General features: G+C 39.0%; 1 pseudogene across 1 annotated transcript in view; it reads right to left on the reverse strand.

Moving 5' to 3' along the window:
• Positions 1-1538: 1538 nt before the first annotated feature.
• LOC309629339 (craniofacial development protein 1 pseudogene) overlaps positions 1539-18976 on the reverse strand; it is a 368808-nt pseudogene continuing 351370 nt past the window's right edge. The window contains exon 2 of the transcript XR_014249486.1: positions 1539-17940. The product of XR_014249486.1 is annotated as a craniofacial development protein 1 pseudogene (transcript). The remainder of the gene's footprint in view (positions 17941-18976) is intronic.

Consider the following 18976-nt stretch of genomic DNA (forward strand, 5'->3'; position numbering starts at 1 on the left):
ATAACAACAACAATAATAAAAGGTTCCATTAATTAATCTAACCTCTATAAATGCCAGTCATTTGCTCCTATGTTTCCTCACATCTCAACCTGGGTTAACCTCTTAATGCTATTGTGGTAGGTTTGTGTCCCCCCAAAATGATGTTTACCCATAACCTCAGAACATAATCATTTGGAAATAGAGTCTTTGCAGATGTAGTCAAGTTAAAATGGAGTCATACTGCACTAGGATGGGCCCTGATCCAATGACTGGTATCCTTATAAGAAGAGGGAAATTTGGACACAGAGACAGAGACAGAGGGAAGAAAATGTGAGACATAGGGAAGAATGCCATGTAAAGATGAAGGCAGAGATTGCAATGATAAATCTATAAGTCAAGGAATGCCAAGGATTGCTGGCAACCACTAGAAGATAGGAAGAAACAAGGAAGTATTCTACCCCAGAGCCTTCAGAGAGAGCATGACCTAGGAGACATCCTGATTTCAGACTTCTGGACTCCAGAACTGTGAAAAAATTCTGTTACTCTAAGTCACTCAGTTTGCTGCAATTTGTTACAGCAGCCCTAGGAAACTAATACAGTTACTGTGAGGATTAAGTAGGACAATTTCTGTAAAGAATTTATAGCCGTGCCTACAGTAAGCATGCAATAAAAATTAGTTACTATTTTATTTTCATTATCATTATGAATCCAGATTGAAACACAAAATGTAAATATGATTAGGGCACATTCCTACTTTAAACTTTTCAGAGGCTTTCTATTGCCCACAGGATAGAATCTAAAACCTTAAGACAGCTCAAAATGCCCTGAACAAAACCTGACCACACGACCGCTTCTGTATACTTCTCTCTCCTTCATTCATTCTTCTCCAACTATACTGACCTTCTTTGAAACCCTTGTGCTCTCCCATCTCCAAGCATTCTAACATGCTATTCCTTCTGTCTGGAGCATTCTTCCCTTTCCTTTCTCCTCCTCTAGGACTCTGCATAAAGTCCTTTAAGGGAGGCTTTCCTGATTAGGAGAGATCTCTCTTGAATCCCTTAATATTCTGTACTTTTATCTTCTGCTACTTTCATCAAGTCATATATCATCATATCACATTCCTAGCTACCCTGTAAACTCTAAAAGGACTGACCACAACTGTTCTCTTCTTTGTGCTTGCCAGTATCTGGCGTATAGTCAGCAGTAATTCAATAAATAAATATCACATAAATAAATGAATAAGATTATTTAATTACAATGCCATAAATACAATAATAAAGATACAATCGTAGCCCACAAAGGGAGAACAGATGGGTAGGCTCTCAGGCCACCTAGGACAAACTGCGAGTCATAGAATTTTGTGAATAGGAAGTCTCCGAAGCACATTTATTTTAGCGTCTTCCTGTATTTTATGATCCAGAAGCTGAATGAGGTAAAGCATTTGCCTAAAGCTGAATAGCCATCAATGGCAAAACTAGACCTTTTCCTCTCCAAAGAGTTCTTCCACAGCATTATGCTGCTTATACTAAGAGAGATGGATGCGGGACCTTTAAAACATAAATGAAGAAGAGATAATGCAACTGAAGGAATGAACCTGGGGAAAACACTAGACTTGTTTACAGAGGATGGAAATAATAGTGATGAGATGAGAATATGTTCAAATGACTCCAAGATTGCCAAATAGGGTGATTCAAAACTGATAGGAAGGAACTCAAATTCCTTAAGTGCAGTCAGAGGATGTGTAACTAAGGGAGGATAAATTAAATTCCTGAAGTGCAACAAGTGTGTGATCCGGGAAGGAAGAGAAGAGAAATTCCCTAAATTGAGATACACCGCAGAAGGAACAGAGAATTTATGAAAGACCTGTTATCTAATAGTATCCATCCAAGCCCAAATCCTGCCTGCCTACCTGCCCCTAATAGCTCTCGCCAACTGTCTATCTCCCTGGATGTCATCAGATTGATAAGACAACAAGAACTAGGAACTAACAGTGCAGTTTAACACAGATAACAGAGCAGCACTGTGTGTATCAGGGCGGGGAGGAAGTGTCTTTAGTCAGATTCTTTTACACCCTAAATCCACAAATTCCAGTGTTAACTCTTCCTCTATCCTGGAATTCTGCCTATTTTTCCTATACTTTTCTCTGAGTAAAAGCCCAGTCTTCCTATTCACTCTACTTATACTTCTGGGTAGATAGACTTATATCTACTCAATCAACCAGTCTGGAAAACTCATAGTTACCTGACCCTCCTCTGCCAATGTCCAATCAGTTATTAAATCCCAACCAAATTCCTAACACGGACAAGAAGACTTTTTATAGCTTGGTCTCAGCCTACTTTTACAACCCTTTCTCCAAATATTTATCCTCATATACCCTATACTCTGGCCACACTGTCCTCTGAAATCTTTACATACAGTAAGTTCCCTACATACAAACCTTCAAGTTGCAAAATTTGAAAGATGCGAACATGCGTTCTCATGTGCAATCACATAAGTTAGTTCATGTGTCTGGCATGCATTGTCACATGCGTGCATCCTTTACAAGTGGTTGTGCTTTTGTGTACTTTACTGTACAGTACTGTATAGAGTACAGTATCTTTATTTCAAGCCCAGGATGTCCAGAAGCAAGCGTAAAAGCAGCGGTGATGTAGGTGGTACTGCTAAGAAGCACCAAGTGATAACGATGGAAACAAAAGTGAAAATAATTGAGATAGTGGAGCGAGGTGAAAAAACAGTAAACGTCACTCACTCTTATAACATGAATCGTTCAACCATCAGTACAATTCTAAAGAACAAGGACAAGATCATGGAATATGTGAAGTCTGCTGTGCCAATGATGTCAATGATAATAGCGAAGAAGCGTGGAAAAGTGATGGAGGAGATAGAGAAGCTTCTCAGTGTGTGGGTGCAGAATCAGCATCAGCACTGAGTCCCTCTCAGCTTAATGCTGATTCAAGAGAAAGCCAAAAGCCTTTATGAAGCTTGAAGAATAAACATGGCCAAGAATCAGAGGGCACATCTTTTAATGCCAGCCATGGCTGGTTTCATCAGTTCAAGGCTAGAGCCAACCTTCACAATGTAAAAGTAAGTGGTGAAGCAGCAAGTGCAGATACAGTAGCTGCCCGGGAATTTCCTGAAATGCTCTGAGAATTTTTTTTTCTTCCCCCCACAAGACCAACCTGTACTTTTTTATTTTTATTTTTTAAAAGACAAACTATTAAAGGTAAAATGAATGAAATCACATGAGATCAAGATACAAAGACAGAAATTCAATGTAGAAAAAAAGACCTTGCTGGGAAACAATCAATGGGAAACACGGGAAGCATTTCATAGACGCACAAAAAGCTCACGTTGTAAACAGGATTAAGCTGCTGTAGGTTCCTCATCACATCAGGGTTTCATTTTGCTCAGCCTGAGATCTCACTCGATTTCAAACTGCCTGTGATCCACTCGGTCTAGAAAAGCTTTCCATTCAATGTACCCCTCCTTCCCTCGATTGTGGCTGGCTAGTGCTTCGCCAATGCCCTCTTCCTCCTTGAAGCCCTCCCAGTCCAGCTCGGACTTCTCTAGGGTGCTCATCTTCTGCTTCTTGGCTCCTATTTTCCCCAAAAGGCTGCTCGTGCCCCTTGATCTTTTTTAACCCTGACCCGGCAGGAAGTGACGGCAGAGCTGAAGGGACATTAGCCTGGGGTTTTTTCTTTCTCATTTTGCTTGAAGAAGGATTTGGCTTTTTTTAATGTAGCATCCACTTCCTTAGCCACCCTGACTTCTTCACCAGCAAAATCAAACACCTTGGTGATTTTAACTTTTTCTGTGTCTTTAGGTTTCTCTAGCTCTTCTGCTCTGACCAACAATTTACTTGAACTTGTCTCTTCAGCCTCCTCTCCTCTTTTAACTTGTGTACAGGGAGGCACTTTTGATTTTAGTCTTACGTCATTGAGGAAGCTGGCCCATAGTTCATCTTCCTTCTTTTTCCTTGCATCCTCCGACTCAATGCCTTTTTCTTGCTCTGCAGCTGCATCTTCCCCCTCGCTACTACTTCCTCCAGATTCCTCGTTGGCGTCCCCCTCGTCCTCTTCTAATGAGAGGCCGCCTTGTTTTCTCTTCCTGGCCGGAATGCTCTGAGCCTTTCTTTTTCTCCCTTTGGCTTTCTGTGTCTGCTTTTCACCATCCACTTCATCTTCCTTCACTAATTCAGTTACATCATCTTCACTATACTCTCCACCCGATGGCACGCAGTCTTCGTCCTCCTCCGAGGTGGAGAAGTCTTCAGATTCGAATTCCTCCATGTCGCTGCCACGCGGGGCGGACGGAGCCGCAGCAGCTACCCCCAAAGGCAAAGCTCTAGGGAGAAACCATAGACAGAGATGCGGCAGGGTTGGCGGCAGCTGGGGCGGCCCCCGCAGTGTGCTCTCAGAAATTATTGATGAAGGTACTTATTTACCCGAGCAGATTTTTAATGTAGATGAGGCAGGACTGTACTGGAAGAGGATGCCAGACCAAAATTACATCAGGAAGGAGGAAAAGTTGATGCCAGGCTATAAAGCAGCAAAGGATAGGCTAACTGTTGTTTGGTGGCAATGTTTCCGGTGATATGAAGCTGAAGCCCCGCTTAGTTTATCATTCAGAGAACCCAAGAGCCCTTCAAAACATAGCCAAGGGCTCTCTCCCAGTTGTGTGGAAGAGTAACCCCAAAGTCTGGGTTACACAGGCCGTTTTCCAGGACTGGTTTTTCCACCACTTTATCCAGGAGGTGGAGAAATATTGCTTGGAGAAGGACATCCCATTCAACATTCTTTTGCTGCTCGACAATGCTCCAGGCCACCCCCCATTCATGGACGACTTTCATCCCAACATCAAAGTAGTGCATCTGCCACCAAATACTACGTTGCTTATCCAACTTATGGACCAGGGAGTTATAGCGACTTTCAAGAAATATTATTTACATCACATTTCTTGTCAGGCAGCAAAGGTGAGTGATGAATTGGGAACAACCTTGTGACAATTTTGGAAGGACTATAACATCTACAAAGCCATAAAAAACATTGACTTCACTTGGCATGAGGTTACAGCCATCACCATGAACAGGGTTTAGAAGAAGCTTTGCCTGCAGTTTATTCACGGTTTCCGTGTATTTGAGAAGGTGGATGAGGAGTCCAAAGAAGTCTTCAGCAACTTAGTGACCCTCAGCAGGAAGCTGGAGATAGATCTGCAAGAGGACGCTTTCACTGAACTCCTTGCTGTGCAACACGAGGAGCTTACTAATGAAGGCCTGATGGAATTGGAAGCCCAGAAAAAGGACGAAGAGAGACAAGAGGAAGAAGAAGTAACTGAAGAACCGAAGAGATTCACAATGCAGGAAATGGCAAGGGGATTGTTTTTATCTGAGGAGGCACTGTTAGTTTTTGAGGTACAGGACCCGAACATAAAACGGTACATGAGGGTTGCAGCAGCCATTCAGAATGCAATCCAGTGCTACTGTGTCATCTATGATGAGAAAAAAAGAGCTACTACCCAGACATCACTGGATCATTTTTTCAAGAGGGTAGATAGAATTGAATCCAGCAAGGAACCGAACCTGTGCCATCAACGTCAGGCGTGAGTGAACTTGCAGCTTGCCCTCCGTCTCCTATTGCTGACGATCCTTCAGCTCTACCATCTCCCACCTCCTCTCCCTCCTCCAGTCAGTAGCTCTTCTTGCCTGTTCACTCGATGCCAGCCCCTGTATGCCAGCTGTTGTACTGTACTACTGTACTTTTCAAGGTACTGTACTGTAAGATTAAACGTGTTTTCATTATTTTGTGTTTATTTATGTATTATTTGTGTGAAAAGTATTATAAATCTATTATAGTACAGTAATATATAGCCAATTGTTTTAGTTGGGTACCTAGGCTAAATTTGTTGGGCCTACTAACAAATTGGACTTATGAATGCCCTCTTGGAATGGAACTTGTTCATATGTAGGGGACTTACTGTATTTTTTACATTTTCACATTTTTGTTTGTGTCTGGAGGAGAAAGGGGTTATTTAGTTATTCAATTCTGAATGTTTTGCCAAAATAAAAGTTTGGGCTAAAATTATATAATCATACACAATTTTAATATATTATATTATTTTAATATATTTTCACATATATATTATATATAATAAGGAATAAAGTATCCAGCATGTTTAATAATGAAATCTATATACATATTATAGACATTAGTCCCTACTCCACTATACTTATATGAAAATTTAGAGTTAGCAATTTATATGCACATTAAACTCATCAAATGCTAATGACAGTTTAAATAATATTTAATAGGCATTTCTTTGTAATTCTTTTAATAGTAGCAGTGAATATGATTAAGGTAGTTAAATATTCCCCCTGGGAAATGAATGCCTAAAAATCCACGTATGTCCTTTTGAAGACTTTAAGAAATTAATCAGAGATGTTTGGGTAATGTAGCAATTTCTTTGAAGACATATATTTAGTTAAAGAAATTAGGTAATTCTGTACTTTATAACTTTAGAGTGATGGCTATTCCTTATTATGTGCCTTCAAAGTCTTTTGCTTATAACTCTAGCATAACATTTACTTCGTTTTGCCTTTTATAATAACTACCAAATTAGGAATGAGTCTCCATCCAGACCACAAGTCTTACAGGGTAAGAGTAAATGTATTTGAAGTAGTAACACAATCATTGTTTAATGAATTCATAAGACATCATATGTAATTTTATTTCTCTCAGGATGTTAGGATATTTTAATCCTTAAATTTTACTGCTTACTTATCTCTCAAATTTACCCCCAATATGCTATCTCCATGGATATTGACATTTAAACATTTTCAATTATTTTCTGGATTATTACAATCACCCACTAAATAATCTCTCTGCAGCTGGACTTGCCTTTCTTATACTCTCTTCTACACTGCTGCCAAATTGATCTTTCTAAATGTTAATCTGATCAGATCACTCCCTGCTTGTCCCTACTTTATTAGTCAGGACTGTGATGGGAAATCAGTGTCACACACAAATGGGGCAATGGAGAAGATTTAAATGAAGGGACTGTTTTCAAAGATATGAGCAAGGTGAAAGGAATGGTAAAGACCTCAGGACTCTCAACAAGAGAAAGACACTACCACAAGGCATTCTAAAAGGGAAAAGGGAGAGGGCCTTTACCAAAACCAGGCAAGAGATCTGTAGCTACAGGAAAGGACTTCCAGATGAGATTGTGGCCCTAGGTTGAGGAAAGCAGTTGTTGCCACACCCAATTGATTTGGATCAGGTAACCTAGAAGTAGAGCATATGACAGGTAGTCCTGTGCAAGTGATCTTTGAAGAAGTTCTGAGGTGAAATCTGTAAGGGAGGAAGGAAAGTGAGAAAAGGCAAAAGATGAAATTAAGCAAAAATGTGATTTCAGGAGAGGTTTAGGTTCAATCTAATCCCATAGAACACTTCAGAACATAGATTGTAGAACTTGGGTTGGTCTAAATTTCTGGAAAAACTTGTAAAAGAAGTATTAGTAGGGTGAATTGCAGCCTTCTTTACTTCAATTGATTTTAAATTTGTAAATGATACTTATCATCTCCTTCTCCTTCTCCTTCTAAATTCCTCTTATTCTCACCTAGAACTTCAGATGGCCTCAGTAGCTTGTTTGGTGAGATGATTCAGACTCTCATCGCTGAGAGGCTTGATACCATCATTACCATACCTTTACCAGGCAATGATTGCTGTACTTGTTCATTTATAATTAGGTTAGGCATGGAAGTACCAAGAAATATCCTGTAGTTAACCTAAGTACTAAACATATTCCTCCATGCTCCTATTAAGTAACAACAACCATATCTCTTTAGGATCATCAGGTTAAAATACCTAAGTGTATACAATTGTGCCAGTATGGTAACTCCTTTCTTTGTTTGCTGGTCAATTTGAAAAACTCTAAGTGATCAGCTGTCAGCCATGGCTTAAGTTTAGTGAGACTTTTGCAGTGTCTTTGAGTGAAAGCATCCCTCTTCTGGGAAATAGGACCTCTAGGTCCACAGGGTCTTAAGTTGAGCAAATGGAAAACACAAATTCTCTCAGTCGGGCCCTGGAGTGACTGTGAAATGAAGTCACACCTTCCTCCATCTCTTGGTTTCTGAACTCATTGAATAATACAGGACATAGCACCATATATGGCCATTGGTTTAGGATAAAGGTACTGCTTTCTGAAGGATAGTGTCCCCATTAAGGGGTATCATCTCCAAACTGATATTGCAGATGTGCCTTAAATGGGCATTTCCATGCTCTGTCAGGTCAGCAGCCTCCAAATGATTCAATATATGGTAACATCAGCGGATTTATTTGCCATGTTCCCATCATCATGCTTCTTTTGCCATTAAAAAGGTCTCTTGGTCTGAGGAGACAATATGTGGGATCCCATTCTATACATCACTCTGTGAGCCCTTGCATATTATGCTGACTGAGATACTGCTGTTAAAGAAAAAAGGTAAACACGTATTTGGAATATGTGTCACTCTGCTCAAGACAAATTATTGCCCTTGTCAGGATAAGAAGGGCACAGTGTTATCAAATTACCATCAAGTGTCTGTTTGGTTTCATCAAAGTATGGTATCATATCAGGGATTCAGCATTAGAATCTGTTTCTGGATAGGATGGACATTTAGCTGGGGCATTAGCTAGATCAACTTCAGTGAGAAGGGAACCCATGCTATTCGGTCCAGAGGTAGTCTCCATCTCTGTCATCATGGCTACTCCATTCATGAGTCTATTCAGCAAGCATAGAAGTTGGTTTATAATCTATTGGACCAGTCATCCTCCATACCTCGTTAACATATGGTAAATTCCTCTTATTTTGTGTCCATTCCCATATGTCCACTCACATTCTACTTCCTTAGACATCCTTGTCCCTAAACTGCCAATTTTGTTCCTTACATGCCTCCAGCCAATTAACCAAGTCATTCACCACTGCCTATGCATTCCTGTATATCTTTGTTTTGAGTCACATGCCTCTCAACAAAATTGGGTGATGAATAATACTGACCAAAGCCCTCTCTACTGTTTGAATTTGCTCATCACTACTGTCTTTCAAGCCTTCCTCTGAGTGGGCTGTACTGTAACCGCAGCCCATTTGGGGCCCAAACTAAAACACCAGGCTGAACTATCCATGGACCAAGTCTGGGTTATTTTCTTCTTCTCCTAAGCTGGTCATAAAGAATCACCCCATGAGACCACAGTTGTGAGCTGTGTGAGTGGTATGTTTTGAGACTGTGCTGGGTGACATGGAAGTCTGAGACACTTATGTTTCCAGCTCACTTATGCCCTTTGGAACTGCTTAAGGCTGATCTAAGATGTAACCCTTCCATTTTTATAAATAATTGCTGCTTGGGCTGCTAAAGTTTATGATTTGGTGGGTTTGACAGCCACCAGCAGTGAGCAGTTTTTGTGTCACAGCTACTTGATGTTCCTTGGCCAGATATTTATTCTGCCTGTGATCCTGACTATCAAGGAGAAGTTGGGCTACTACTCCACAATGGAGGTAAGGAAAAGTATGTCTGAAATACAGGAGATCCGTTAGGGCATCTCTTAGTATTAACATGCCCTGTGATTAAGGTCAATGGAAAAGCACAACAACATAATCCAGGAAGAACTACCAGATCCTTTGGAAATGAAGGTTTGGGTCACACTGCCACATAAAGGACCATAACCAGCTGAGGTATTTGCTGAAGGTAAAGGAAATACAGAATGGGTAGTAGAAGAAGTTATTTATAAATACCAGTTGTGACCATGTGACTAGCATCAGAAATAATGACTATAACTATCATGAGTATTTCCTCCTAATTTGTTATGAATAAGTTTTGTTTGTATTTATACATATATTAAGCAAATAGCCTTGTTTTCTTTCCTCTCATATTTCCTTACCATATAACATAAGATTTATTGACTTTCTATCAGCATTTAAGTATTGTTAATTTTAAATCATAGTATTTAAATTATGGGATAGCAGGAGAAGAGTAAACATCAGTCAAGGATTTTACTTCCTCCTCTGGAGAAAATATTAGTGCATTTTCAGTTGTATGCAGGATAGCTGTATCATGTAAGGTGATACTATGACTTTGTTATTATCTTTTTTGGAGATTAAGTATGGTTTAAGAAGATATGTATAGGGGAGGAGACCAAGATGGCAGAATAAGAGGATGCAGAGTTAACCTCCTCCAACGAACACATCAAAAATACATCTACATGTGGAGCAATTCTCACTGAAACAAACTGGAGACTATCAGAAAGACTTTTACACATCCAAGGCTGTAAGAAAGATCCACACGGAATCAGGTAGGAAGGGAAGAAAAGTGATCATGTCAGGACCTTTGCCCCTAGTAAGGGACACAGAAGAGAAGGAGGATGACACAGGCTCAGAGATCCTGCCTGGGGAATGAGCAGTTTGAACCACATAGGTCAGAGACCCGGAGCCTGAGTCCCCTTATCTGGTTTGAAAACCAGTGGACTGACATGTGGACTGTAAGAAGTCTAGACTCCATTCATGAGGAGTGCACACACACTTGATTACTCCAGAAACAGGCTGGGGGGAGCAGATTAAAACTGCCCAGGACTCTAGCTGGTTTCCTGCAACCATCCCAGCGTGCACCCCAGCCCAGGACTAGAGCCCTCTCCAACCCCTCTTGCTCCTCAGTGTAGCTCCACACTAGGGTAAAGGCTGCCACAGCCGAGGAGAGAATGCAGTTGAGGGGGACAAAGCCGGTTTGGACTCAGCACAGCATCTGAGTGGGGCAAGGGCAACCATTACTGGTGCTCATGAAGGCAGCAGATCAGGATTGGTCTGGAACTCTAACTGGTGTGCTGGGACCACTGCAATGCACACCCTGGCCCACACCAGGTGTCCACTCCAAGCCCTCTTGCTCCAGCGCTGCTCACCTCTGGGGTGAGGGTGCTGGTGCTGGGAGCTGAAAGAGAACACACTTAGTGGGAACAAAAACAGCTCAGACCGGATCCTCAGGGCTTCTACTTCAGCAACTTGGGACCCAATCCCACCCCCAATAAGGTAGTGTTGACACTAAGCAGAAGAGAAGTCCTAGCTCCTACCTGGTTCTGGCTCTAGACTCTCCAGTCCCACCTTCCACCAAGGTCATAGCTGGTAGCACACCTTGAGGGAAGAAAGAAGGAAATAATAAAGATTAGAGAGAAAATAAATGAAATACAGACCCCCAAAAAAGCAATAAAAAAGGTCAGTGAAACCAAGATCTAGTTTTTTGAAAAGATAAACAAAATTGGTAAGCTTTTAGCCAGGCTCATCAAGAAATAAAGAGAGCGGATGCAAATAAATAGAATAAGAAATGAAAAAGTAGAAATAACAGCCAATATTAAAGAGATGCATAAAGTCATAAGAGACTATGAAAAGTTATATACCAATAAATTGGACAACCTAGAAGAAATGGATAAATTTATAGAAACATACAATCTTCCAAGACTGAACCAGGAAGAAATAGACAATCAGAACAGACTGATCAGTAGTAGTGAAACTGAATTTAGAATTAAAAAAAAATCTCCCAGCAAACCAAAGGTCAGAACCTGATGGCTTCACAGGTGAATTCTACCAAACATATAAGGAAAAGCTAACATGTCAAACTATTCCAAAAATTGAAGAGGACAGAATGCTTGCAAATTCATTCTACAAAGCTACCATTACCCTGATACCAAAACCAGACAAAGACACTACAAAAAAAGCAAATTACAGACCAATATCGCCAATGAATATAGATGTAAAAATCCTTAGAAAAATTAGCAAATAGAATTCAAAAATATATTAAAAAGATCATATACCATGATCGAGTGGGATTTATTAGGGATGCAAGGATGGTTCAAGATCCACAAATCGATCAGTCATACACCATGTTATCAAAAGGAAGGATAAAAATTATATGACCATTTCAATAGTTGTAAAAAAAAATCATTTGATAAAATTCTACATCCATTCATGACAAAAACTCTAGTCCAAATGGATAGAGAGAGAACATATCTCAACATAATAAAGGGCATTTATGACAAATCCACCGCTAACATCATACAGTTAGTGAAAAGCTGAGAGCTTTTCCTCTAAAATCAGGAACAAGACAAGGATGCCCATGCTTGCCACTTCCATTAACATAGTACTGAAAGTCCTAGCCACAGCAGTTAAACAAGAAAAAGAAATAAAATGTATCCAAAATGGAAGGGAAGAAGCAATGCTGTCACTATTTTCAGATAACATAATACTCTGTATAGAAAACCCTGAAGTCTCCACCAAAAAACTATTAGAACTAATAAATGAATTCAGTAAAATTGTAGGATACAAAATTAATACATGCAAATCTGTTGCTTTTCTATACACTAATAATGAACTACCAGAAAAAGAAGAAATAAAACAATCCTATTTAAAATTGCATCAAAAAGAATAAAATAACTAGAAAGAAACTTAACCAAGGAGGTGAAAGACTTATACTCTGAAAACTATAAAACAGTGATGAAGGAAATTGAAGATGATACAAATGGAAAGATATCCTGTGCTCTTGGATTAGAAGAATTAATACTGATAAAATGTCCATACTACCCAAAGCAAACTACATATTTAATGCAATCCCTATCAAAATATCCATGACACTTCACAGAACTAGAACAAATAATCCTAAAATTTATATGGAACCACAAAAGACCCCAAATCACCAAAGCCATGTTAAGAAAAAAAGAACAAAGCTGAAGGTATCATATGCCCTGATTTCAGACTATACTGCAAAGCTACAGTAATCAAAACAGTATGGTACTAGCACAAAAACAGACACATAGATCAATGGAACAGAATAGAGAGCCCAGAAATAAACACATGCACTTATGGTCAATTAATCTATGGCAAAGGAGGAAAGAATATACAATGGGAAAAGACAGTGTCTTCAATAAGAAGTGCTGAGAAATCTGGACAACCACATGTAAAAGAATGCAATTAGAATATTTTCTCACACCACATACAAAAGTAAAATCAAAATGGATTAAAGATCTAAATGTAAGACTATAAATCATAAAACTCCTAGAAGAAAACATAGGCAGAACACTCTTTGACATAAATCATAGCAATGTTTTTTTTTATCTGTTCCTAAGGCAAAAGAAAAAAAGGAAAAATAAACAAATGGGACCTAATTAAACTTAAAAGTTTTTGCACAGCAAGGAAAATCATCAGCAAAATGAAAAGAAAACCTACTAAATGGAGAAAATATTTGCAAATGTTATAACTGATAAAGGGTTAGTATCCAAAATATATAAACAGCTCATACAACTCTATGAAAAAAACAAACAACTCAATTTAAAAATGGGGAAAAATAGACATTTTTTTCCAAAGAAGACATACAGATGGTCAACATGAACAAGAAAAAATGCTCAACATTGCTAATCATCAGAGAAATGCAAATCAAAACCACAGTGAGACATCACATCACACGTTTCAGAATGGCTCTCATCAGAAAGACTACAAATTACAAATGTTGGTGAGGATATGAAGAAAAGGAAACCCTTGTACACTGCTGATGGGAATGTATATTGGTGCAGCCACTACGGAAAACAGAATGGAGGTTCCTCAAAAAACTAAAATAAAACTAGCATATAACCCGGCAATTCCACTTCTGGGTATGTACCCCAAGAAAAGAGAAACACTAATTCGAAGCACCTCAATGTTCATAACAGCACTATTTGCAATAGCCAAGATATAGAAACAACCTAAGGTCCATCAACAGATGAATGGATAAAGAAGTTGTGGTATATACACATATATCACAATGGAATATATATATATACAAATGGAATATTACCCACACAAAAAAATGAAATTTTGCCAATTTCAACAACATGGATGGACCTGGAGGGTATTATGCTTAATGAAATAAGTCAGATAGAGAAAGATAAATACTGTATCATTTATATGTAAGATCTAAAAGAAAATAAAGCATATGAATCAATATAACAAAACAGAAACAGACTCACAGATATAGAGAACAATGTAGTGGTTACCAGTGGGGAGAGGGAAAGAGGGAGGGGCAAGTTAGGGGCAGGGGATTAGGAGGTACAAACTACCATGTGTAAAATAAATAAGCTATAAAGTATATTGTGCAGAACAGAGAATATAACCAGTATGTTATAATAACTTTAAATGGAGTATAATCTAAAAAAACATTGGATCACCATGTTGTACACCAGAAATTAATATAATATTTAAGTAAACTATACTTCGATAAAAATATAAAATAAAATTAAAATTAAACATATGTTTAGATGCCAAGTTGACAAAAGGCAGACTTGTGATGGTTAATTTTATGTGTCAACTTGACTGGGCTAAGAGATGCCCACATATCTGTAAAACATTATTTATGTGCGTGTCTGTGAGGGTGTCTCTGAAGAAATTAGCATTTGAATCAGTAAATTGAGTAAAGAAGATCTCCCTTACCAATGCAGATTGGCATCATCCAAAACACTTAGGGCCTAAATAGCACAGAAAGGCAAAAGAAGGGTAAATTTGCTTTCTGCTTGAGCTAAGATATCCATCTTCTTCTGTCCTCAGATATTGGTGCTCCTAGTTTTCTGGTCTTTGGCATTGGACTGAATTATACTACCAGGTTTTCTGGGTCTCCAGCTTGCAGATGGCAGATTGGAGGACTTCTTAGCTTCCATACTCAAGGCCAAGTCCTATCATAAATACACATATATATAATTTTATCTATACTTATAAGATATATTTTGTGTATTATTGGTTTGTTTCTCCAAAGAACCTGAACTAATACACCATGCCGAGCAGCTTTCCAGCAGCTGCATTTTGAATGGTGTTCTCTGCAGCAGATGGCATGCTCTTGCTCCAAAATCTCAGTTGCCTGTTTGAAACTCTTCTGTTGGGGCTTGCCAGAGACTCCATGAATATCTTCATCTCCTACAAATAACTCATGCACCATTATAGGATCTTCTGGGTTACATGATCCAAGTGGTAGGACTACTTGTACTATGGCCTCTATGTGTCCTTTCTTGCCCAGGGTCCCTACTGAAGCCTGGAAGCTTTCCACATAACTTGCTAAATCATTCAGTGCAGAGCGATGTTAGCTGCACATTGCTTCTTATTTAATGGTAGAATGCACAAGGTGAAATAATTTCCCCTTTGCCTTGGACCAGGGCCCCAGACCATTGACTCCCTAAAAGGATCACAGATGTGACAAGCCACAGGATCTCTGTATGGCTTATCTTTCCTACTCTCTGAAGCTTGTGTGTCTTATCATGGCATCCAGAGTCACCTAGGCTGTGAATTCAGCTTTCTCTGAAGTTCTGCTGTTCTCAATATCAAGTCCTTTGCCTATTCAGCAGCTCAGTATGCCTTTCAGTTGCAGGTGATAAGGATCTCTTTAAAGACTGCCAAGGAAGACCTCTGACTTTCACACTTACCTTTAATAGATGATTAGTTATTTTCTCTCCAGAATGCACCAGCAGGCACTCACCAGTAGTCACCCAATTCCATATTCCTTAATTTTATGATTTTCCCTCTATCTTTCAAATGTCAGAGACACTGTAAAAGCTAGTGCACTTCCATCAACTTAGCAATTGTACTACTATGACATCCAAGGAACTATCAACACACTGCTTGTCATTAGGGACAGGGTCTTCATTGCCATTCAGCTGGTATATGATCCAACTCCAGAATTACATCTTTAGAGTTTGCTTTATAGGACCATTTCTGGTACGAACTGTCTTAAATTGGGTTCCCTAGAAGCAGAATCTGAGGCAGAGGATCTAAAACAAGTGATTTATTCAGGGAATGCTCTCAGGATAAACCTTTAAAGAGGGGAGGAAAAGAGGACAGGGCAAGGAAGAAGCTAGACAAAGATATGGTTTCAAGAGACATTCATCCTCAACCTGAACCCATGAAGAGCTCTGAAGTCTCAATTGTTTATAGAGGTTGCACTACTTATATCCAAGGATGCTGGGTTGTTATATCCTTGTATTAGTCGACCACTGATAACTGACCACTGGTAAAGTGGAGGATTGCATAACTTTCTAGGCATCTCCTGGTAAGGCAGTGCCCACTAGCTAAAGGCTCTCCCCATTACTGCTAAAATATAAGTTGTCAGTAGCCAACACCTGCAGCATCTGGGGAATGAGTGTAACATTCTGGCAACACCAGTCCCCCTCCCCTCCAGCTTTCTGATTTCCTAAAGGTGCTTCTCTTTGATCAAAGTCAGAGGGCAAGAGAGACCACAGATGCAACTATAAAGATACAATTCTTAGGACACAGAGCAGGGTAGAGATGGTTGCATAACGGATGCAGAAGAGCACACAGAAAAGGTCCTGTGCTTCTGCATAAAGTCACTTGGGGCTCCCACATAACCTAAAAGATTAAGCCACAGTCCTCAGCATGGCAGGCTCTTCACAGTCTCTCTTCCTTGCCTCCCTTGAAGCTTTATACTTCATGGCTATTTACCTGATATAACATATGCCCTGGCCAACATTTCTCAGACTTTTATTTCTGGAATACTTTTCTTCTTGCCTGATATTCCCCTTCCCAATCTCATTACATCTTCCTGCCCCCCTACCACAACTTCCCCCTACTGGACCACACACACACACACACACACACACACACACACAGAGTTTATCCTAACAACAATCACTCTACTCTAGCTCTTATGAGTCGGTTTCTCAAATAGATCTTAAATTACTTGAGAAGAGAGATGGCTTTGTTTTTCAATTGCTCTGCCACAGAATAGCAACGAGTGAATGAATGGTAGAAATAATGAATGATTCATTCATATCCTTCAAGGGTCAGTTTTAAGTAACACCTTTTTTAATGTCATCTCTGGCCTCTTATTCCTGTCTCAAATTTTAGATGCCCCTCCACTCTGTTTTTATAACCCTTGACCTACATTTTTCATAGGACTCACCATAGGGTGTTATAATGATTTGGTCAGGTTCCTGTCACCTGCACTGTAATATGAGCCTTTCATCATTATATTTCCAGTGCCTGGCAAATAATAGGTCCTTGAAGAATATGAAAGATGGATAAATGATTGAATGAGTGAACGAGTGTAAGAGACAGTGACAAACCATAAAATTTCCGGGAAAGGGAGCAGATTTTTCTTTTTAGAATCAAATGAAGAATTGAAAATTACAATAAAATGGAATTTTAATAAGTGTGGCATGTTCAATGGGTTGCACAATATTTGACAGAATATCACAGATAGACAGATAATAGATAGCTTATATAGAAAGAGATAAGGAGATAGAGATAGAGGTAGACTTAGGGTGGTTTTATCTGATTAGCTTTCAATTTGGATCAGAGAACATTTCCAATTTCTAGTATATGTAATATTATCTATAGTTCTTGAGTAAGGATACATTTAAGTTAATGTGTTTAAGGTACTCAACACTGCTAATTTGTTAATATATGAGTATCATTGGCACAAAAATTTCTAAGAATCTGATTAATCTCTAGACGAACAGCCTTTAGACAAAATAGTTTTAAAACACCTTGATCTGAAAATTATGGCTCTTCAGGGTTCTCAAACCCAAAATTTATTTAATTCAAAAAGCTTCTCTTGGGCTTCCCTGGTGGCGCAGTGGTTAAGAATCTGCCTGCCAATGCAGGGCACACGGGTTCAAGCCCTGGTCCGGGAAGATCCCACATGCCGCAGAGCAACTAAGCCTGTGTGCCACAACTACTGAGCCTGCGCTCTAGATCCCTCGAGCCACAACTACTGAGCCCGTGTGCCACAACTACTGAGGCCCGTGCACCTAGAGCCTGTGCTCTGCAACGAGAAGCCACGGTAGTGAGGAGCTCGTGCATGGCAATGAAGAGTAGCCCCCGCTCACTGCAACTAGAGAAAGCCCGCGTGCAGCAACGAAGACCCAACGCAGCCAAAAAAATAAATAAATAAATAAATAAATTTATTTAAAAGAAAAGCTTCTCTTGAAGAATTGTATGGAGAAAAAGCTTTTATCTTATTCTTTGGGGTGATCTTTCAGTGAGCTGTTGCATGCCACACATGTTAATGCTTCAGCACGGGGAGTCTTGGTTGTTTATGAACTTTGTTGAGTGCAAAGGTTTATTTGCGTCGTCTGATAGCTTTTGACAGGAGTTTAGCTCTTCTAATGGCAATAATAGTCATCTGTTTTTCTAAGCACTCTGATTAAAATAAAGCAAGGAAATGAAAATGTGTTTAAACATGTTTCAGACTAATAATGTCAGTCTAAACCAACTGGAAATACAAGTGCTGTCTTGGTGATCTTCCTTCTAATCTTGATCCTTAGTAAAGCAAAGTCAATGCAACCACAATTCCCAAGCTCAGTGTGACTATTTTTACCCAATTTCTTTACCTCTTCAATCATAGTATATCTTATCAGTAACAAAAATAAAAACATGCTATATTATCTATGATTAAATCATCTCTGTTTAGTTTTCCTGTACCTACTATTTTATTTTGAAGTAAAATGGGGCAACTCTGCATTGCTCAATATTATCTTTTGTTTTCAGTCTTATTTCTTCTAACTTAATACAAAAAGGAAAATTTTAAGAGTTGGAAAGGACCGTAGAGATAGTTTTATCTGGTCTTCTACTTTTATCTTTGTGAACAACTTGAATCCAGAGAAATTGCACAAGTGAGTAGGTGACTATGCTAGGAAGAGAACCCCATTTTCCTGATTAATATTCTCTGTCTCCATTTATCCCACACTACTATTAAGGTGCTATTAATGTCTCTATTCACTCATTCATTCATGAGTTCATAAATGTAAAGCTCTTAGAATCTTAGAACTTAGTGTCTGGTGCATATAATATTTATTAATATCTTATTTTTCTTATAAGTAACTATCATTTAATTAAATTATTTCATTATATGTAATTAGAGTTTTTGTTAAATCAGAAACATATAAATAATTGTCTATAATATAGTTACATTGCCTCTCTTTTCCAGGAGAATCACTGTACTTTATAAAACATT

The sequence above is a fragment of the Balaenoptera borealis genome, assembly GCF_965194805.1.
Source record: "Balaenoptera borealis genome assembly, chromosome: 5".
Classification (NCBI taxonomy): domain Eukaryota; kingdom Metazoa; phylum Chordata; class Mammalia; order Artiodactyla; family Balaenopteridae; genus Balaenoptera; species Balaenoptera borealis.